This window comes from Lepus europaeus, chromosome 18 (genome assembly GCF_033115175.1).
Source record: "Lepus europaeus isolate LE1 chromosome 18, mLepTim1.pri, whole genome shotgun sequence".
In the NCBI taxonomy this organism is placed as follows: domain Eukaryota; kingdom Metazoa; phylum Chordata; class Mammalia; order Lagomorpha; family Leporidae; genus Lepus; species Lepus europaeus.
The window spans coordinates 28,037,744-28,060,519 of NC_084844.1; positions in this window are offsets into that span (position 1 = coordinate 28,037,744).

A 22,776-nucleotide genomic window follows, 5' to 3' on the forward strand; every position below is an offset into this window, starting at 1 on the left:
AAATATATCATTATTTGCTATTTAATTAGATTAAGAAACTAAGTTTGAGATGAGCTGGCCATTTTTGAATTCAGGATGATTTCCCTCCCCCCATAAACATATTCTTTTGTTTCTGGAGGTGGAGTGACAGGACAAGATTTGCAGGGCACATTTAAGAGGTGGGGGAGTAGGGTAAGAACTTTTGTGAAGCCTTGGTAACAGCAGCCTTCCTGTTCTTTAAGTATTCTATTATGATTGCCATTGCTCAGCTTTCCAATATTTTCAGAGTCTATTTTAGAGTATTTTCCATTTTTAGGCTTGCTTACCACATGTCTCGATTTTTCCGATGTCAGAAATGGCTTTGAAGAGTTATACAACACTTCAGCAACCTTGGTCATTCATCAGCTCTCAAGCATCCAAAGAGCTGCAACAATTGTTCAGCAACATTGAAGGAAGGGAACTCACCCCTCGGGACTTGCTTTTGATTGCTATTAGATGTTTAGTCCCAGCTATTGCCCTCATAAGAAAAATCTGAACCACTTGGGCTGCCCTGCAGTTTTCCATTATAAAGCCCAAGCTGTTCATTGAGATACAGTGAGACTCTAAGCAATGTCATCTATCCCAGTCTTGTTTGACTTGAGAATAAAACTCAGTGTCTGAAAACCCTGTCTCTTGCCATCCTGAAACTGTGCCCATCAATCTTTCATCTCATCAGTTCCAGCAAGAATGACAGAGGCAGACATTTTCCTCCTTGCTTCTCAGTTAAGGCAACTGAACTTACTCTGAGACATGTCACCTACAGCACGTTACAGTTACAACCGGGCCTTAGCTGGTTCCGTGATGACTGCCTACGCTGCCCATAACCTTGTTTTGGAAAGACAGCTTCCTGTTTTAACACAGTCCTAGGAAAACAGGAAAATCCGAAACAAGTACCACTCAAACGCTGTTTCTTAGAGCTCACTTCATTGATCTGACACTAGACATTGTCTATATTCCAAGAAACAACAAGTACAGCTACTGGATAGTTTGGCTTCAGATTCAAGCAAATGCTATATCAACAGTAAGAAAGAACCATGATCCAGGAAAGCATAGTCATTTGTTAGCTTATATAAGTTTCATAGCCTTTATCTTATTTTAGTAAGATTTATCTTATTTATTTGAAAGGCAGTATTATAGAGAGAGAGGGAAAGAGAGAGAGGTCTTCCAGCTACTGGTTCACTCCCCAGATGGCTGCAATAACCAGGGCTGCACCAGGCCGAAGCCAATAGCCAGGAGCTTCCTCTGGGTCTCTCATGTGGGTGCGGACCCCAAGCACTTGGACCATCCTCTGCTGCTTTCCCAGGTGCTTTAGCAGTGAGCTGGATTAGAAGTGGAGCAGCTGGGACTCCAACCAGTGCCATATGGGATGCCGGCACTGCAGGTTGTAGCTTTAACCCATGGGGCCACAATGCTGGCCCCATTTCATAGGCTTTAAAATAAGTATTTCTGGTAGCATAATATCTTAGACTCAGAACTATTGTGTTGTTTCAATATACTACACATCTTTCTTTCTTTCCTTCTTTCTTTCTTTCTTTCTTTCTTTCTTTCTTTCTTTCTTTCTTTCTTTCTTTCTTTCTTTTTTTTTTTAGACAGGCAGAGTGGATAGTGAGAGAGAGACAGAGAGAAAGGTCTTCCTTTTTGGTTCACCCTCCAATGGCCGCTGCGGCTGGCGCATCGTGTTGATCCGAAGCCAGGAGCCAGGCGCTTTTCCTGGTCTCCCATGTGGGTGCAGGGCCCAAGGACTTGGGCCATCCTTCACTGCCTTCCCGGGCCATAGCAGAGAGCTGGCCTGGAAGAGGGGCAACCGGGATAGAATCCGGCACCCCAACCAGGACTAGAACCCGGTGTGCTGGCGCCGCAAGGCGGAGGATTAACCTGTTAAGCCACAGCGCCGGCCTATACTACACATTTTTCTATGATGGTCAGACAATTTCAGCACCACTGGCCAAGTAGTCAATATTGTTTGAAAAATACAGTGTAAAAGAGTGGATACTCTATCTCAAGGAAACAATGATCTTGCTTTAAATGAAAGATTACAATTTTGAACAAGAGACCTGACTTCAACATGCAAAGTAGGGCTTTATCAGAATGTTCAAGTGTAAGGCCAGAGATACAACCAAGCCCTTAGCCAACTTAATCTTGACAGAGTTTCCAAGAATTATACAATATTCTCTGTTTTTAAGGGTAACATGATAGGTTTGTAGACTACTGGGTAATTAAAATAAGAAAATAAATAATTGAGATTCTGATATGTTTTAGAAAAATAAGGGAACATCTAGAGTGATTGATTAGCTGGCTGTTTGGGAGGGCTTCTTGGATAGAATGGTATGGCCCAGGGAATTCATGTCAAAGATCTCAAGAACTCCATTGTTAGTGGTGGCCTGGGAGTGATGCTCAGAGGACAACCAAGAACCGTCCAGATGAGTGGTATATAAAATAGCAGGCTGAAGACTGTGTCGGGGCTCCCACACTTTTCAACCACACAGGCCATGAATACGCTGCCTGTCAAGTAATATAAGGTCACACGGGTATTGCAGAGGCCAAATGGCATCCCAACCTTCTGGCAAAGGTAAGTCTAGGAAGCTTCCAACAGAAGGTAATTAATATTTGCAGTTCTCTAGAAGTCTAGCTTTGGAATCTTTCAGAATCAACTTGAAAGGTGTGAGTCGTGATTGAACAGAAGCCTGGGCTCATCAAAACTTTTGTTCTAAAAACTCATTGGGGAATGCATGGATAATCAAAATATTTGACCATACAAGGAAAAGAAGTCCTGGTGCCTGCTGCAACCGTTCTGAACATCAAAAGCATTAAGTGAGAGAAGCCAGACACGAAAGACAGGAAGGGCCACATTCGGTGTAGAATGCTCAGAAGAGGCAAATCTTTAGAGACACAAAGTGGATTAGTAGTTGCTGAGGGCTGTGGGTGGGAAGAGAGAGATTACAAATGGGCATGGAGTTTCATTTGGGGGTGATAGAATGGTTTCTAACATGGGATTGTGACCCTGTACAAGTACCGACAACTGCTGGCTTGTTCACATCAAGTGGGTAGGCTTTTATGCTGTATAAATTGTATCTCAAATGTTAAACAAAGTAGAAGAGCACCAGGAGTTTTTGCAGACGAAGAAAAGCCCTAACGAAGTCTGAAAGGCAGCAACATCTGACCCCTTAAGAGAGCACCTGTTCTTGACCAGGTACCTGGGCCTCAGGCATCTGCTTATTTGTGCCATCTTATTTTTAGTAGAGAAAAAGAAGGGTTCCTGCTCCAGGCTCTGAATTCATGTCACAGCCTCTGGGACATAGTCAGCTTGGCTGTCACTAGAGGGCACCATTATGCCATTGCCGTTGGGAGCACTCCCTGTGGCTGTGTGCAGGCACAAGGCGGGTCACAAGCATGTGGAATTCCAAGTGAATGACTATTCTGACCCTGACGTACCCTGGGTCCTGATGTACTGGATGCTAGTCCTTTAGATGATGTTGGAGGGAGCTAGATGGTAGGAGAGTCACTGAAAACTTAAGACATTTATCTCCCACTCATGTGGCTAAAGAAAGGGTCTTAATGACAGCAAACAATGTATTCACTCAGGGTTGCAGTGTTTGAGTTCTGGGATCAAAATAAATAGACATTCAAGAAAAATGCATGCAGGCTTCAGGGGATAACTTTTGAACACAGTCTGCTGGCCTAGAATGGCTCTTGAAGGGCCTTGGGGAAAGGAACCATGTGAGAATGGTCCTTTGTGTCAGCAAAAATAGAGAGTGGAGAGGTTCAGGTTTCACAATTCTAGAGATTGGGACAAAGGGGAGCTGGTGTCTGTGGCCTGGGTGAATGTGGGAGGGAAAGGTGTTAAAGGATGATGGCAGTGGGGCCGGCGCTGTGGCTCACTTGGCTAATCCTCCGCCTGCAGTGCAGGAATCCCATGTGGGTGCCGGGTTCTAGTCCTGGTTGCTCCTCTTCCAGTCCAGCTCTCTGCTGTGGCCCGGGAAGGCAGTGGAGGATGGCCCAAGTGCTTAGGCACCTACACCCGTGTGGGAGACCAGGAAGAAGCACCTGGCTCCTGGCTTCGCATTGGCGTAGCTCCAGCCGTAGCCGCCATTTGGGGGGTGAACCAATAGAAGGAAGACGTTTCTCTCTGTCTCTCCCTCTCACTGTCTGTAATTCTACCTGTCAAATAAATAAATTAAAAAAAAAATCTTTAAAAATATTTAAAAAAAGAATGATGGCAGGAGGACAGGGCTGAGCATATTGCCTTAGCATTTGGTGGACATTTACTGTGCTAAATGAAAACAACAAATGAAGTCATGAGATTCATTAATAGACTTTCTGAAAGACCAGAAGTCTCTTTGTGGAGCAGCGCCAGAAAGCATTCTAAGTCAGAAAGATGGAGAGGAAGTTGCCAAAGACAGAAGTATGGCCAAAGGCTTAGGGCAAGTTGGAACTTAGAACAAGTGCAGACTACCAGGTAAGCCTTAAACTGAATTGTAAATTAGCAGTAATGTTCTCCTTCACTGTAGTAGGGTGGAGAACAAGATGACCATTTGTAATAACTTTAAGATAATCCAAGAAGAGACAAGTTATTAAAAGAAGGTCTTATTTACTATAATTGAATAACTGATATCTCATGGTATCCTAAACTTTTACATATATGTGTCATAGAGTTTTTGAAGTTTCCAAATTTATGGGAAAAAAATAATAGCCATTAGCTTCCATTTTAATTTCTTCATAGAGAATTGGAATTAGAATAAAAGCCCTAGGAACCATGCCACTAAGTCCAAGATTAAATGGGTGCTGGTGTGATGGGTCAGTCTCACAGAGCTCTACCACAGGTACATCTTCATCCTTGCACACGCACGGTGTGTTCACATGGAGAGAGCATTACAGGAATGTCCGTTACAGCTGGCTAGAGGGAAGGCCCGTGTAATGGTGGTGTTGACCTTCAGTCTGGAGGTACAAGAGGTTTATGTTATGCACATTTTCTGTTGCTCTCATAAATTGAGGACCAACATGTTTTATTGGTGCTGTCACTGGTGCTGTTTCTCCTGACTTCTTTATTGGTAATTGAATTTATTTTGTTGGAAATTCACACAAGTCCGAGTAAGATAGTCTTTCTGAGAAGTATAAGAGCATTTGAAGGGAAAAATAGGAAATGCCACCCTCTCTTGTATCTTAAGATGTCTCTTCTGGATTTTATGTCTTTCAGTGTTTTTGATTTTGGAATCAGGAATACAATGTTGTCCTCATGACAAGAGTTGGGAAGTGTACCCTCCCCTATTTTCTGGAAGAATTGTGTGGATCTAGTTTCTTTGTTTCTCTATGGGATTTGTTTCACAGGTATTCATTTACTGTTTATTTCGCTGTTACTACAGAGAACATTTTGTTTTTCAAAAGAAAAAACGTTAAGAGTGAGATGGAATCACCACTTTTCCTACCATCTCCCACTGGAGAGTCTTGCTTCCATCTTCTTAAAGCAGAAATACTCTTTTGGTGTCTTTCTAGAACAGTATTTCATATCAAATAGTACTAGGAAGGGTTGACGCATGGGGGGAGGGAGTGTCAATATGTTCCTAGATCTGTGTATATGAAATAGATAAAATTTGTATAACTTGAATTAAGAAAATAAAAAAATAATAAACTTACAGTTTTGCCATTTCTTTTAAAAAATACTGTGTTCCATTTGTAATGCTTTTTTTTTAGGTTTATACCAAAAATGTGCAGAAGGGACAGAGAGTGTCCATATACTCACTTTCTATCCCTACAGTTTCCCCATCATTAACACTGTGCCTTAGTATGGTTCATTTGCTAGAGTTTCTAAATCAACATTGGTACATAATTTTTAGTTGGAATCCCTAATTTATACTAGGGTTCAGATGCTGTACAGGTTAATGTGTTTTGGTAAATGTGTCATTTATTGGCCATTATGGTATCATATAGACCTTTTGCCCTAAGCGTATGCTATGATCCACCTATTATTTCCACCTTTCTGCCCCAAAGCTCTGACAACCAATTGATTTTTATATTGCCTCTGTATTTTCATGTTTTCCAGAATATTGTATAGCTGGAGTAATGCAATAGAGTCTTTTCAGACTGTCTTCATATACATATCAATAGGTATACATGTGTCTTCTATATATTTTCATGGTTTGATAGCTTATTTATTTTTACTATTGAATACTAGTCTATTCTCTGGATATACCATAGTTTGTTTTGCATATACTTCCTGTAGGATATCTTGGTTGCTTCTAAGTTTTAGCAATTACGAGTAAAATGTTATAAACATCTCTATGGGTATAAGTTTTTATGTATACATGGTTTTTAACTCATTTGGGCACATATCTAGAATGACTGTGGATTATAATGTAAGACTATGAGTATGTTCAGTTTTTTAAGAGTCTGTGGCTTCCAAAGTAGCTCTACCATTTTTCTTTCCAACCAGCAATGAATGAGAATCCCTGCTATTCCACATCCTCACAAGCATCCAGCGTTGTCCTTGTCTGGGTAATAGTCCTAACCAATGTGTGGGAGTGGCTTATTTTTGTTTAACCTTGCAGTTCTCCAATGAGATAAGATGTTGATCATCTCTTCATCTGCTTCTTAGACATCTGTATGTCTCCTTTATTGAGGTGTCTATCCAGATTTTTGACCACTTTAAAAATAGGCTGTTTGCTATTTTTGAGTTTGAAGATTCTTCATAGATTTTAGATACATATTCTTCAATGCATATGTGTTTTGAAATTTATTTTCCCAGTCTATGACTCTGTTTTATAAATTGTGTAATCTGGACCAAGAATTTTAATCTCTCTTAGTCTTAGTCTTTTTAGAAAATGAAAATAAAAATATCTAACTTACTTACTTGTAGGGCTGAGAGATGATGTTCTGAGTTATGCCCAGTGCACTGCCTGGTTAAGCAATGTTCACCTGTGGCCTTTCCTCTACTTCTGCACTGCTGAGCACAAGTCCATTTAGTACACCTTGCATTTAATATGTGGCTCTTCTCATCCATGCTTCTCACACATAATGAGCATATGAAGCCTCAGAGAACTTGTAGGAGTGCCGACTCTGATTTGGTAGGTGTAGGGCAGAGCCTGAGACTTCATGTCAAGTAAACTCCCTGGTGACGCCAGTGCGGCTGGTTCACAATCACACGTTGCGTAGTGAGGGTTAACTACCCTTCTCCTTCTCCACATCAGTGCTCTCAAACTTTTCTCTTAATACAATGAGTTGGCGATCATTATTTTTACATACAAAGAATACAGTAGAAAATTTCTGAGTGAGCTAAGCATTGAGATCATTGCATGGAAAAAAAAAACAGGAAGTTACCCATGCACAGAGTACATATTATGGTAAGTGTAGATATGTTAAAATTTATTGTATTATACCAACAGAAGGATAAAAGCCTTGCTTTTTCATACACATATTTCTCATAAAACACATGACCCTAATGAGGGCAGGCATTGTGATGTAGTGGTTAAGCCACCACTTGCAACACTGGCATCCCATATTGGATTGCTCCATTTCCAATCCTGCTCCCTGCTAATGTGCCATGGCTACACACAGAGAAGACCTGGAGGAATCTCCCAACTCTTGGCTTTGGCTGGACCCAGTCATGGCCATTGTAGCCATTTGGGGAATGAACTAACAGATGAAAGATTCTCTCTCTCTCTCTCTGACCTCTCTGTCACTCTGCTTTCAAATAAATAAATAACTAAATCTTTAAAAACATTAAAACACGTGACTAGTATCAGATGGCTAAATTAACATTTACTTCAAATGAGGTGTGGAAGAAAGCATGAAAGCTAAGTTTCGAAATAGTTTGGGTAATCTGCTGATGAAGCAAAGACAGACTGGGCTTTGAGATATAGGTAGATGTCACAAGGGAAGTAATTAAGATTTACATTTATTTGAGTGTAAAAAAAACTTTGAAATTTGTGCATAATGCACATTGTTCATGAATGTTGAAGCCCCTGTACTTGACAGAGAAGGGGGCCTGGGGATGGCTTCTCAACTTCAAACAGATATACAATGGGGAAGCGCTCCTGTGAGGCGATGAAACAGAATGGAGAGGCTGGTGTGGGGGGAAACAGGGGTCCCACGGAGGGCTTCAGCTGTGTGTTTAGAATTGGAAGACCAAAGTGGAAACAGACTGTGCATTTCGACTGGAAGAGTAAAAGGAACTGAGGCTGTGTCATTGGCTACATCTCTTCTCTGTTGTATTTACACGGGAATGAACTGATGAGAGCTTGAGCTACAGCAGAGAAACGAGGCATCAAAAGGATCACAAGTCACTCCCAGGGACAGTCCAGTGCCCCAAGTTCTGAGCACGCGACTGAGGTTTTGCCAGGTAAGCAGCGGAAGTAGAACCTCAGGCGCTTTGCTTACCTTGTCTTATGTCACACGAGGATGATTGTTACTCTCCCATGATCTCTGAGAGCACACTAAGAAAATGACATGGAAGGCAGGGGTGGGGTAGTGCTGTAGAACAGAAATCTGACTCTGTATCATATTCTTTTCAAACCCATCCTCCACAGTTCTTCATTTCATTGTGGTTTTTTGTCACTATCTCAGTTTCCTGTTCTACTAGTTGTTTCATTTCATTTTGATTCCTCCTTAATATTTCATTTTCACGAGAGAGATTTTCTATCTTGTCCATTAAGGATTTCTGTAGTTCAAGAATTTGTTTTTGAGAACGTCTTAATGTTCTTATCAATTTTTTGAGATCTGCTTCTTGCATTTCCTCTATCTCTTCATCTTCATAATCTTGCATTGGCGTGCCTTGTTCACTTGGGGGCGTCATAGTGTCTTCCTTGCTCTTGTTACCTCGGCTTCTATGTTTGTTGTTTGGCATGTTGGAGATAATTTATGGTGTTTTTGTTTTTGTTTTTTTTTTTTTTTTCCCTGTGGTGTTTTTTTTCTCGTTATACTATGCCTCTAAGTGGGCTGTCTGCTTTGTTGGAGCCTTAGGGGCTGTGATGGGTGTGGCCAGAGAGCTATGCTTGTTTCTTCAGGTTTAAGGCTGTGCAAAGAGCGTCCCAGATTGCTCACTCACTTGCTCCTTGCTGGCTCGCTTTCTCTCTCTCTTTTTTTTTTTTTTTGACTCAGTTGGGAGTGGAGTTGAGGTTAGTTGAAATCTGGCCTCTGTGAGTATTTGTTTGATCTACCCCTGGGACCACACACAGAGTTTATGCAGCCCTCAATGTGTTCTCCAGTTTTGCTAAAGTTACTGAGTTTGGCTGCGCTTTACATATGTAAAATCACGGTGCTCTTTGTTTTGCTTGGTGAGTGAAGGGAGAGGCCTCTGTCCCCCCCCCCCAATGTCTCGGGTTTCTGAGGTCTTTGTCTTAGCCTCCTCTGTTCCCGCACTGGCGAGATTCTGTGGCTCTGGCTCGTTTCCCGCCACTCGGCTCGTCTCGGTTGGTTTTCCACGCGATGGGCTCCCTGTAAGTCCTCTGTGTCACGTCCACAAGATCCGGAAGCGTTTCCTCTGCAGTTTTTTTCTTGAGTCTTTTCCTGAGGCTCACATTAGCATCAAGTTTGTCCATTACAGGAAATAGGCATGGGTGAATTGGATGTCAGTGCCCACAGGATCCACGAGGTAGATGACGCCAGCCACCGGAGCTGCCCAGTTATCGACCCGGGAGCCTGGGCAGGCTTCAGGATGCACCTCAGTGTGAAGCTCCAACAGAGGCCAGAAACCATCGGTCAGGCACACGGGAGGGGAGGAAGCAAATGCCGGGTGATTCTGAGTTCTGAGGAAAGCCAGGGACGCATCTGCCCCATTCCTTAGGAATTCCCAATTTTACCATGTGAATAGCAAAGGAGTGGGGATTCCATCCTCCTGAGCTCACAGTTTATAGTGCAAACCAGTTACCTATCCCACCCTTCTGGATGGCTTTTTTTTTTTTTTTTTTTTTTTTTTTTTTGCTTTATGAGCAAGCAAAACAGGGCAAATAAGATTGCAAATCAAGTCTTTGATGGGTGTTGTCCCTGCCTTTTAACTGAATGTCCAATTGGGCTTAAAACTCCCAGTACCACCAGTCCCTTCAGATTTTGCCTCTCTTGGAGCTCACCTCCATGCAATTCTGGCTGGAGATCTCTAACTTTAATAAATCTTGCTTTTTAAATCTATCTCCTTGTCCACTTGGAAATTCTTCTTCCATGTGAGTGAGACAAAGAACTGGGATAATATCTTCTCTGCCACCCTTCACCTATAACACCAGCTGCTCTGCTTCTGTTAGGTAGGAAGTCATAAATGAGCTTATGTGTGTGTGACAAAGGCCTAAGGAATTGACATCTACATCGGTCCAGCATCCGCATCTCATAGTCATCTGGATAACCTTCCAGGTGCAGCCCAGTATCTGCATTTCAAAAGTCCTGCCTGGATCCTGATGACCTTCCAGGGGGTCCTGCCCCTTCTACCTGATAAACATCCTTCCTCTAAGGTGAGGTGACACCAGCCAGGCTTCCCCTGTCTGATAATTTCAATGGGAAAAAACTCAGAAAGGAATTTTTCATATTTACATCCAACAAGTCCTTTGTTCCAGGAGGAGAAGAAGGAGAGGGGGACAGAAGGGAAGACCCACCCCCTTAAAAACCCCATCCTACATGTGAACTAGGCACTCCCTCTCAGATTCTGTCTGGAGAGGTGCCCATCCGTTCTTACAGATGTCCCTACCCTAATAATCCTTGCTATTTTGCTTTCCACTACTCTCTGTCTCATGCCTGAATTCTTTCTTGTGCAAAGACAAGAACCCTTTGCATCTCCAGTAATATGCCATGGAAGGCAGAGGAAGATGGCCCAAGTGTTTGGGCCTCTGTCACTGAAGTAGGCAGGCATGTAGGTTAAAACAGATTAGCTTTGCGAGCTGGAAGACCACGTCTTTGCCATGCCCCTACCTGGCCACATCTGGGTGCCCACCAGGTTAATTAACCACTCCCCTTTGGAAGTGGGTCAAAAGCCTGGGACACGGTGTGTCCCCTCTCTCTTTTTTTCCCTGGCTTCTTGCCAGAAGGGGGCTGGCTGTAGCCCTGCACCTCTAGGGCATTTGGCCTTCAGGCCACTGGCCCTAGGCTTCCTGGCCTAGATGCTCTTCCACGTGGTTGGTTCCTGGTACTCAGTGTGAACCCAGATTTACCTCTCTCTTAGATAAAGCTCTCACTCTCCTATGCATCTTTTACACTAAATAAACACTTAAAATGTACCATGCTGCCTCATTTATTTATGCAGGTATTTAGAATTCTTCTCTAAATATTAGGCAAGAACCCTCTCAGGCTTATTAATATTGGGGATTTATTAATAAGCGTATGGTGATATTGTATGGCACCCCAAATTTCAGTAATACATGTGGCACCCCAGATGGCACTTCTGGGAAACTTTAAGAGGCCATATTTTCATATATATTTTAGGGGTCATTTCCAATATCACCGCCATGTAGAAGACCAGGATGGAGTTCCAGGCCCCTGGCTTCCAAGACCTCAGCCATTGTGGCCATCTGGGGAATCAGACCAGTGGATGGAAGATCTCTCTTTCTCTGTCTCTCTGTCTGTCTGTCTCTCTCTCTCTGCTTTCAAATAAATTAATAAATCTTTACCAAAAGGGAAAAAAAAAGAAAGAAATGAGTAATAGAGGGGAAAAAACTTAGAGTTTAGCCTCCAGAGCTTTGGGTTTCTGTCTTAGCTCTCATTTCTAGATGAATTCAATATGGAAAAGTCCACAAATCTCTCTTGGTTTTTACTTCTTCATCTTTAAAGTAGGGAAAACTTACAATAAACCCCCAGAGAGATGATAGACTGGATAGAAAATTTTAGACACTGAACTACTAAATGTGGAGGTTTTTTGTTTGTTTTGTTTGTTTGTTTTTTGCTTTGGCAGCAAATTTGGTTCCTTCTCTTTCCTTCCAACTCCTTCACTTATAACCCCAAAGCCAATCTCAAAGTGCTGCTGGAGTGATGACCATTGCTACTGGTCACAGAGGGTAGGGCGGTTGTCAGAGAAAGTCTAGTGGGTTCTTTTCCTTAGCTTAGCATAGAAATAAAAAGCTGGGAAACAATTTGCAAAGAGGTAGAAACTTTTATTTGACTGGCAAGCGATAGAGAAATCATCTGGTCCAAGAGGAGACTGATGGACCCCAAGTTTGGGATTCCAATGCACTCGGGTGGCCGCCCAAAGACCCAAACTCCAGACCGGTAGATGCAAAAGCAAGAGGATTTTTATTAAGCATTTGCACAAACGGGCTCCCTGTCACCAGAGGTGAAGAGAAGCCCCGAGCAGCAGATACAAGCATCTTTTAAAGGCAAAAACCACAGGATTAACATATTTTGCGGGGTTTGGCTTGATTGGCTAGTTTAAAGGTTACCATGGGTACTCATTGGGTCCTTTTAGATGGGGAGTGGCTGCCCCGGGCGGGGGTAAGGGGGCTATTTTCTCAGAATACCCGAGGAATGTTCTGCCCATTAATCTCGGTGGAACATCTGGGAAGGGCATCTGTGAAACCTGCCTGGGATCAGGCCCAGTTCCTTGTTCTCAGGCTTAGTTCCTTGTTTTTAGTTTGACAACATTCTTACCCCCAAGTGTTAGCAAGCAAAGCTGATGTGTACAGAAGCAAGAGATCTGCAATTAGCTCTTAGCCACACTCACCATAAAGCACACCAAACACCAGAGTAAGTGTCCCTCAGGTTTTTCAAGACCAAACAGAGTGCCTGGGTTTTTAAGGCATTACTCTCTGTTCATTGGGTTATCTTAGTAGGGGGTGCCCAAAGGACAAGGGGTTTCATATATGTATGTTGATTGGCTTGGGGCTCATGGAGATAGTGGGGGTCTTCTGGAAACCATCTGACTCCTTAGGGGCTCAAACCCCCTTCTCTGATATCTCTAGGAGAAAGATTGCAGCCACCCTGAAGGTGTGATTTAAGGCCGCAAGGTCACACAAGATAGCCAGGGTCTTCTGGATTCAGTCTGACTCTCCCCAAGGGCTCAGCCCCTTCCCCTGCCAGCTCTGAATGAAAGATTGTACCCCACCTGAAGGTGTGATTTAAGGCTGCAAGGTCACACATGCAGCACAAAAATCTGTTAGTGGGGGAGATGCCAGTTGTCCTGGAGACAGGATTTCTAGCCACAGTTGACAGTTTGCTTGTGAAGGACATTCTACCTGTGTCTGAAGGGTCCCACAGACTCCCAGCCACTCTGGCTGGTCTCAACCATCAATCACAGAGGTAAAGTTAACTCTATCTTCCTATTTGCTTGCTGAAGGGACCGACAATGAGACTCCCCCCCCCCACCCTTTTAATTTAGCACCTCCCCCAGAGGAGATGTGGTCTTAATGCCCCTGCCTTCCTGGCTCCTTCCACCTGTTGTAGGGGACAAAGCCTCATTCCCTATGAAGAAGCAGCCTTGTGTCACATGGGGGGGGGGGTCTCAGTCATTCAGAAAACCAGCTTCAATGGAGGCTCTGATGTGACTGCAGCAGTGTGGCCTCAGTTCTCCTGGGCTGGTTTATTCAGTCTCCTCCAACAGATCTGTGTCTGAGTTCTTGGAAAGGAGAATGAAAGTAGAGAAATCCTTTAGCCTGAGGGAAGCACCTTGCCTGCAGATTGAGAGTTGGCAACGTTCTCCCAGCCAAGCTGTACCTGTTTGCAAAGGTGTTTAGTTTGGATTCCTCAGTGGAATTTATCTGTTACTGAGCTTGCGTCTGGGAGCTTGGAGTGACTATAAAGCACAGAGACTGCTTTTTTAAACAACTGTTCCAGCACCTAACCATCCAAGAGTAGCACTCTTCAAAATAGACACTACTGGAGGATAGTACTTATTCCCTTGTTGTTAATGTACCTGCTGTGCTAATTTCCACCATGCTAAGTGTTGGGAATTCTTCCTTTGGCATGATCCCAGAGATAATTATAAATTACAAACAAACAAACAAAAAAGGCATCTTATATTGGGTTGCCAAATAGTATTGCCTGACTCTGTCAACCATGTGATTTATTTTTTTAAATTTTTTCATGAGAACAATCATAAACAACATTTATTAAGTATGTGGAAGTCCCTGAGCTCTGTGTTTTCCAGTTTCTTTTTAGGTAGGAACAGTCATCCTGGGGATAATCCCTGCTTTTTTTTAATTGTCATTTCAGGGAGTTTTGCAGTGTAAATTCACCCTCAGAATTGTTTAATTCCAATGTCAATAAAATTTCCATTAAGGCAAAATGATTGTTTCCAACATTTTAATCCATCTTTAAATGACCAAAAATAGTCAGAAAATGTGCTATGGGGAATTCTCAAAGTGGTTTTATGAAAGTAGAATCAAGCTTTATACTTAAAACTTGAGCCGGCTCTATTGGAATATTCTTATATGTTCACATAATAGTTCTTTGAAGGGAGGTTTGCTCATTTCCCGATATACATTTCATGTATTTACTTGGAAAAATATTTTCACTTCAACTCTAATCCATGGGTTTTCCTGCTATATGGTCTTCCTTTTAAGTTTTAGCCTGACAGGCAATTTTAGCTATGTTTATTCAAGGCTATCTCTGGTTGCCTGTGTGTTTGCTGGCAGGCTCAGGGGTAGCTGATGGAGTCTTTATTAATTCAGACACACCAGCATGCCCAGGGGCATAGTATGGCTTCCAATATAAACCAAAGCACTATTCATAACTCCCAGCATCCTTCCACTCATTTTTTATGTGAAGGTTGAGTGGTCCTCCACCCCTGTGATATCATTGACCATTCAGGTCACCATTTATTAAGGAAAGTCAAACTTGATAAAGTACTCAAAGATGTGTACATTGCATCAAAAGACAGAGCTTTGCACTCTCATCAGGGTGCACAATCAAACTTAAATGAAGACATAAGCATGCAGGGATCTGTACAGGGCTGGGTACAGAGGAGATGCTCTACAGATATTAATTTAGTCTTTTTTTTTCCCAAGAGTTTCCTGCTTTGCATATCATGTGTATACATGGATTAAAAATTATTATTTCAGGAAAAAAATCCTAAGGGGATACACCGTACATCTACTCCTCTAGCTACTCTAAACTGGTGTCTCAGAATCAGTTAGAAGGGTTACAAATTCAATATGCAAAGCCTTAAGATCAGTGATCATCTTCCCTGCTACATCAATTTCTAGAACTTCACAAGTCATCTTTTAGTTTCTCAAGGGGTTAATGGTTTTAAAAGCCATAGTTTTTGTTGTTGTTTTTCCCCCAGAAACCTTTTATTTAAGGAATATAAACTTCACACTTTTCGTAAATACAACATATATATAGTGATTCTTCCCACCATATCCATCCCCCCACCCTTACTCACAACCCTCTTAATCCTCCCTCTCCATTCCCATTCTTATTTTTTACTAAGATCTATTTCCAATTAACTTTATACACATACAATTAACTCTATACTAACAAAACAGTTCAACAAATTTGATGAAAAACTGTTCTTCAACAGTGGAGAAAAGAGTTATTCAAGTCATTGTATCTTGAAGTGTTAATTTCACTTGCGTAGATTACCTTTTAGATGCTCTATTAGTTATCACAGATAAGGGAGAACATATGGTATTTGTCCTTTTGGGACTGTTTATTTCACTAAGTATGATGTTTTCTAGTTACATCCATTTTGTTGCAAAAGACAGGATTTCATTTTTTAAAATAGCTGAGTAGTACTCCATAGTGTGTGTGTGTGTGTGTGTGTATATATATATGTAATAAATATATATCATAATTCTTTTTCCAATAGTCAGTTGATGGGTATCTTGGCTGATTCAATATCTTAGATATTGTGAATTAAGCTGCAATAAACATGGGGGTACAGATAACTCTTTCATATGATGATTTCATTTCCCTTGGGTAAATTCCCAGGAGTGGGATAGCTTAGTCATATGGTAGGTCTATATTCAGAATTCTAAAGTATCTCCATACTGTCTTCCACAGTGGCTGCATCAGTTTACATTCCCACCAACAGTGGGTTAGGGCACCTTTTCCCCCATATCCTCACCAGCATTTGTTGTTTTTTGATTTCTGTAAGAAAGCCATTCTAACTGGGTAAGGTGAAACTTCATTGTGGTTTTGATTTGCATTTCCCTGATGGCTAGAGATCCTGAACATTTTTTCATGTATGTGTTGGCCATTTGGGTTTCCTCTTTTAAAAAATGCTTGTTTAAGTCCTTTGCCTATTTCTTAACTGGGTTGCTTATTTTGTTGGTTGAGTTTCTTGAGCTATTTATACATTGATTGAGTTTCTTGAGCTATTTATATATTCTGATTGTTAATCCTTTTTCAGTTCCATAGTTTGTAAATAAATCCTCCCATTCTGTCAGTTACCCCTTCACTTTACTGAGTGTTTCTTTTGCAGTGCAGAAACTTCTCAATTTGATGTAATCCTATTTTTCAATTTTGGCTTTGATTACCTGTGCTGCTGGTCTCTTTTCCAAGAACTCTTTTTTTATGCCAATGTCTTGCAGGGTTTCCCCAATGTTCTCTAATAATTTGATGGTATCAGATCATAGATTTATGTCTTCAATCCATTTTAAGTGGATTTTTGTGTAATATGTAAGGTAGGGGTCTTGTTTCTTGCTTCTTCATGTGGAGATGCAGTTTTCCTAGCACCATTTGTTGAAGAGACTGTCCTTGCTCCAATGATCGATTTTAGTTCCTTTGTCAAAGATAAATTGGTTGGATGTGTGGGTTGATTTCTGGCATTTCTATTCTGTTCCATTGGTCTATAATCTGTTTTTGTACCAGTACCATTCAGTTTTGATTATATCTGCCCTGTAGTATGTCTTGAAATCTGGTATTGTGATGCCTCTGGCTTTGTTTTCACTGTATAACATTGCTCTAGCTATTTGGGGTCTCCTGTTTTTCCATATAAATTTCAGCATGTTTTTTTCTATATCTGAGAAGAATGTGCGTGGTAATTTGACTGGTATTGCATTGAATCTGTAAATTGCTTTTGGTAGTATAGACATTTTGATGCTATTATTTCTTCCAATCCATGAATATGGAAGATTTTTCCATTTTTTTTTGTGTCTTCTATTTCTTTCTTTAATGCTTTGTAATTCTATTTGTAGAAATCTTTGACATCCTTGGTAAAAGTTATTCCAAGGTATTTGATATTGTTGTAGCTATTATGAATGGGATTGATCTTAGAAGTTTTTTTCAGAGATGGAATTGTCTGTGAATATAAAGGCTATTGATTTTTGTGTGTTGATTTTATATCTGGCTACTTTACCATTCTCTTCTATATAGGCAATCTGCAAATAGGGATAGTTTGACTTGGTCCTTTCCAATTTGTATTCCTATAATTTATTTTTCTTGCCTAATGGCTCTGGCTAAAACTTCCAGGGCTATATTTGATAGCAATGATGAGTGGGCATCCTTGTCTGGTTCCAGATCTCAATGTGGGTGCTTCCAATTTTTCTCCATTCAGTAGGATGCTGGCCATCAGTTAGTCATTAATTGCCTTGATTGTGTTGAGGAATGTTCCTTCTATACCCAATTTGCTTAAAGTTTTCATCATGAAAGAGTATTTATTCAAATGCTTTCTCCACATGTATTGAGATAATCACATAGTTTTTTTTTTCCTTCAGTTTTTTAATGTGATGTATCACATTGATTGATTTGCAAATGTTGAATGAAGCATTTCTGCATACCAGGGATAAATCCTGCTTGGTCTGGGTGAATGATCTTTCTGATGTGTTGTTATATTCAATTACCTAGTATTTTGTCAATAATTTTTGTGTCTATATTTATCAGGAAAATTGGTTTATAGTTCTCTTTGTTATATCCTTTTCAGGTTTAGGAGTTAAGTTGATGCTGGCTTCATAGAAGGAATTTGGAAGGATTCCCTCCCTTTCAATTGTTTTGAATAGCTTGAGAAGAATTGGAGTTAGTTCTTCTTTAAATGTCTGGTAGAATTCATCAGTGAAGTTATCATTCCTGGGCTTTTTTTGCTGGGAAGGCCTTATTACTTACTTAATTTCCATCTTGGCTTTGGTCTGTTTAGGTTTTCTATGTCTTCATGGCTCAATTTTGTTAGGTCATATGTGTCCATGAATCTATCCATTTCTTCTAAGTTTTCCAGTTTATGGGTCTGGCTGTAAAATTTCCATAGATTTGTCTTCTGACTCATATATTCTTTGTTCTGCCTCACCAAGTCTGTTTTTATGGCTTTCCCCAGTGTTTTTATTTGTTCTATTGAATTCTTCATTTCCAATATTTCATTTTGCTTTCTCTTTAAAAATCTCAATTTCATGACAAAAATTTTCATTCACTTCATGTACAGATTTCTTAAGTTCATGACTTTGCTTCTGATTACTTCTATGGTCAATTTTTTGAATTCTGTTTCTGGCACTTCCTGAATCTCTTCATCTTCACATTTTAGTATTGAAGTGTTGTTTTGGGGATGTCATGTTGTCTTGCTTTTTCTTTTTTCTTGAATTATTGTATTTATTATTAGGCATTAGTGGTGATACTTGTTTTTTTTCCCCTCATGATGGCTTTTATCTTTGAACTATGACTCTGTTGTTTAGTGGAGTGTTCACTGTCAGTGATTACCCAGAGAAATGTGCTGGTGTGGTCAGGGAGCTCTGTTCAGTGTTCCAGGGTGAGGGGAGTGTCCAAGGTGACATCCAAGTTGGGCATGGTATATCTCCTCTTTTTTTCTTTTTAATCACAGGGGAGGTTTGTTCATCTCTGTTAGTGTAGTCTCATACTCATCTCCTCTCCTCAAAGAAGACCAATGCCTGGGCACTAGACCCAGTGGTACAGTTTTCATCTGCACTGCCACAAGAACCACACAAAGGATCTGTGGAGTCCTCAAGATGTCCTTGGACCCTGCAACAATGATCCTCACCAAGGAATCAGGGAGCTTGAAGCTCTCTCAGGTTCGGGTGGGGAGGGGGATGTGCATGCTCCTAGAAACCTGGGACTCCTAAGTAATTACATTTCATCATATCTGCTGAAGTCCATAGTTAACAATGTCATAATTATGGGCATGTAGGGGGACAGTATTTAGGTTACCAGAGAGAAGGATCAAAGCAAAAATGCTAAAAATAAGATTCTGAAAGGTGAAGAAGGATGAGGAGTTGATGGTTAATAGAAAGGTAGTGCAAGGTGTCTGGCACGTAACAAATCTTCTCAGGCAGACGAATCAATTCATTCACAGGCTTTTATTGGGGTTCTGCTCCCGGGCGAGGTTCACCAGTCCCAACAAAGCAACAGAGCGGGGGCCAGGGAAGTCGCGCGTCAGAGATTGGGAGTGCTCCTTTTATAGATACAGGGTGTGGGGGTTAAAGGTTGAGGCGGGTCTGATCCTCATTGGTTGACCTTTAGGCACCCGTGGGGACCTTGACAAGGACTTTTCTTCCTTGGAAGTACAGGTAGGAACTTCCCATTCCCGGAAGTATAGGCCTTCCCTCCATGCGGATCCCAAGGCTACCAGGTAGATGGAGCAACAGAGATTGACCACCAACAACCCCTAAATAAGAGAGAAACACATTTTTTCCTGGAGATTTAAATTATAAAATAACACACAATAGGCCAGATATTATGTAATAAGGATATAGTAGAGAGTCCAAATCTGCTTTAAATGCAGATTTGTCTCCCCCCATTCTGAGATAGATTTTATCTTATTTTGTTTTCCTTTTTCTACTGTAATGTGACATAAATTTCAGGACCCCCCAAAATAGAGCCAAGTGGAGAGTTGAGAGTTGTCTATGCCCTGTGTCCCTATCAAGTGCCACTAAGAGCAATAGGGAGCTATTTCTGCACTCTTAGTCCTCTGGTTGAAGGAAAGCTCTTTGGTTCTTGGAAGCTTTTGAAAATGGAGCCTGTGCTGTTCTTTGATGATCAGGTGGAAGAGGGAAAGCTTTGCCCAGGGACCAAGTCCTCAGCTCTGAGAGAGCCCCAGGAGATGGCTTCAGCAAATGGAGAATGTGATCTCATCCCTTTTGTTGCATTCTCCAGGGCAGGAGCTGATTTTAGTGAAATCCAATTACACTTCAATGTGAGTCATTTGGAAGACAAAGGGATAAATTCCTTTGTAATTTATCTGTGGGAATAGACATGATAAAAGGGAGTATCTCTAAACAAAAGGCATAAGCAAGGACTATGCAGTTGTTACTGATTCTCCCAGGAAAGTGCCATTTTGTTTTAAATAGCTGAATTGAGATATAATTGATATGGATTGCAATCACCCATTTAAAACATACAGTTTAATGTCTTTCACGTTATTAACAGAGTTATGCATATATCTCTCTAATCAACTTTAGGACATTTTTATCATTCCCCCAAACAAACCCATATTTCTTAACTGCCACCACTAATCCTTTAATCCTTCCTAGCTGTAGGCAACCACACATGTACTTTAGGCCTTTGTAGATTTGCCTAGATTCTACACATTTCACATCAATGGAATAATGTACTATGCCTTTACCATGTAATTGTGTTTCAATCCCTTCCCTTAGCATAATATTTGCAAAATTCATTCATGTTGTTCCATGTATCAGTACTTCATTGCTTTTTATTGCCAAATCATACTGAATTGTATGTATATACTATAATTTCTTTATATAATCATTGGTTATGGGCATTTGGACTATTTATGTATTTTATCTATTATGAACATGGGTATTGTGAATATTTATGTGAGTTTTGTGTAGTAATATGTTTGAATTTCTCTTGAGTACATACCTGAGTGAGGAACTTCTAGGATATAGGCTAACTCTATTTAACTGAGGAACTATCATAATATTGGTCAAACTGGCCACACCATTTTACAATCCACTGGCCGTGTTTAGGAGTTAGGTGCCATCTTTAAGAGACGTTTTCATGATCCATCAGTTCCAAGTTCCATATGTGTGAAAACTGGCTAAGCGATCAGGTTGTGTTTCAGACTCCACTTGGGGGTTTTTCCTGAAATAGGTTTCTACATCAGAATAAAGTTTCCCTTTGAATATGATTAGTGAGTGTTAACCTGTCTTCAGAAGGCTGAGGTTTCATTTTTGAGGGTGTTGTTCATAAAGAGAAAATTGAGAACAGGTATTTGTAAGTCAAATAGTGGCTTTTGATGGGTTCTGCACAGTAAGAGGAACATGACTGCTGATAAGTTCACCAAAGTGCCTGGCACATTTAGCATTCTTTTTAAATATTTATTTATTTATTTGAAAGTCAGAGTTACACATACACACAAAGAGAGGGAGAGAGAGAGAGAGAGGGGAGAGAGAGAGATCTTCCATCTGCTGGTTCACTCCCCGGATGGCCACTAACAGCCAGGGCTGGGTCAGTCTAAAACCAGAAGTTTCTTCCAGGTCCCCTACATGGGTACAGAGGCCCAAACACTAGGGCTATCTTCCGCTTCTTTTCCCAGGCCATTAGCAGGGAGCTGAATTGGAAGTAGAGCAACCAGGACTGGTGCCCATATTGGATGCTGGCATTGCAGATGGCAGCTTTACCTGCTGTGCCACAATGCTTGCCTTAGTGGACTTATTTTAAAAAACATAATCAGGCAATATATTGAAACATCTCCCCTTGTTCTGATTTCTTTACTCTTCAATTCAAAACAACAAAACAAAGCACTTTAGGTAAGTTAAGTGTTTATGCTGATCCCTGGGGTGGTTTGGATAGCTGTTTGGGTCCTTCAAAGTCCCGTTTGATAAAAGCTTGGCTTCCAGAGTAACACTGCTGAACAGGGTGGGATCTTAATCTAGTAGCGCTGTGTGCAGGACGGGCCTAGTGGGAGGGACAGCAGGCCTTGGGAGTGTGCCTACAGAGGGCGGTAGTGCAGAGCAGCCTGATTATGAAAGGCTGAATCAAACACAGTTGTTCTCTCTCTGCTTCCTTGCTCACCATGCAATCACTTCCCACATACTCCACTACTGACGTGACATGCTTCGTCCCAACCAGGGCTGAACCAAGTGACTTGCCTGCTCTTGGGCTTTGAATCTGTAAACAATAGCCTGAAATAAACTTCCATCCTTCAAAAATAGCTTCTCTCTCTCAACGGGCATAGCAGGTTAAGTTGCCACCTGCGAGGCTGGCATACCATATGGGTCCTGGCTGCTCCACTTTCAATCCAGCTCCCTGCTAACGCACCAGAAAATGGCCCGAGTCCTGGGGCCCTTGTACCCATGTAGGAGACCTGGATGAAACTCCTGGCTCCTGGCTTTGGCCTGACATAGTTCTGGCCGTTTTGCAGCCATTTGGGCAGTGAACCGGCGGATGGAAGATTTCGCTCTCTCTCTCTGTCTCTCCCTCTCTGTAACTCTACCTTCTAAATAAATAAAAAAAGTAGCTTCTCTCATGCATTTGTTATCATGATGAAAGCTAAATTAAATACAATTGCACATTAAAATCACCAGTAGTGTATAACAAACAGAAAGGCTCAGGCCTCCCCTTTGGTGTTTATTTAATTTTACTGCTCAGAAGCAACACCTGAGGTGGTGCTAAATAGCCTGCATTCCTACCAATCTCCAGGTGACATAGATAAGCTAACTGAGGAGTGCATTTTGAGCAGCAAGGGCTTGAACCAATTAAGGAAAAACTTCTGGAGGTACTCCCCAGGTGATTCTAATACTAATTTTTTTTTAAATTTCTTCTTTACAGGCAGAGCGGACAGTGAGAGAGAGAGAGAGACAGAGAGAAAGGTCTTCCTTTGCTGTTGGTTCACCCTCCAATGGCCGCCGCACTGCAGCCGGCGCACCACGCTGATCCAAAGGCAGGAGCCAGGTGCTTCTCCTGGTCTCCCATGTGGGTGCAGGGCCCAAGGACCTGGGCCATCCTCCACTGCAC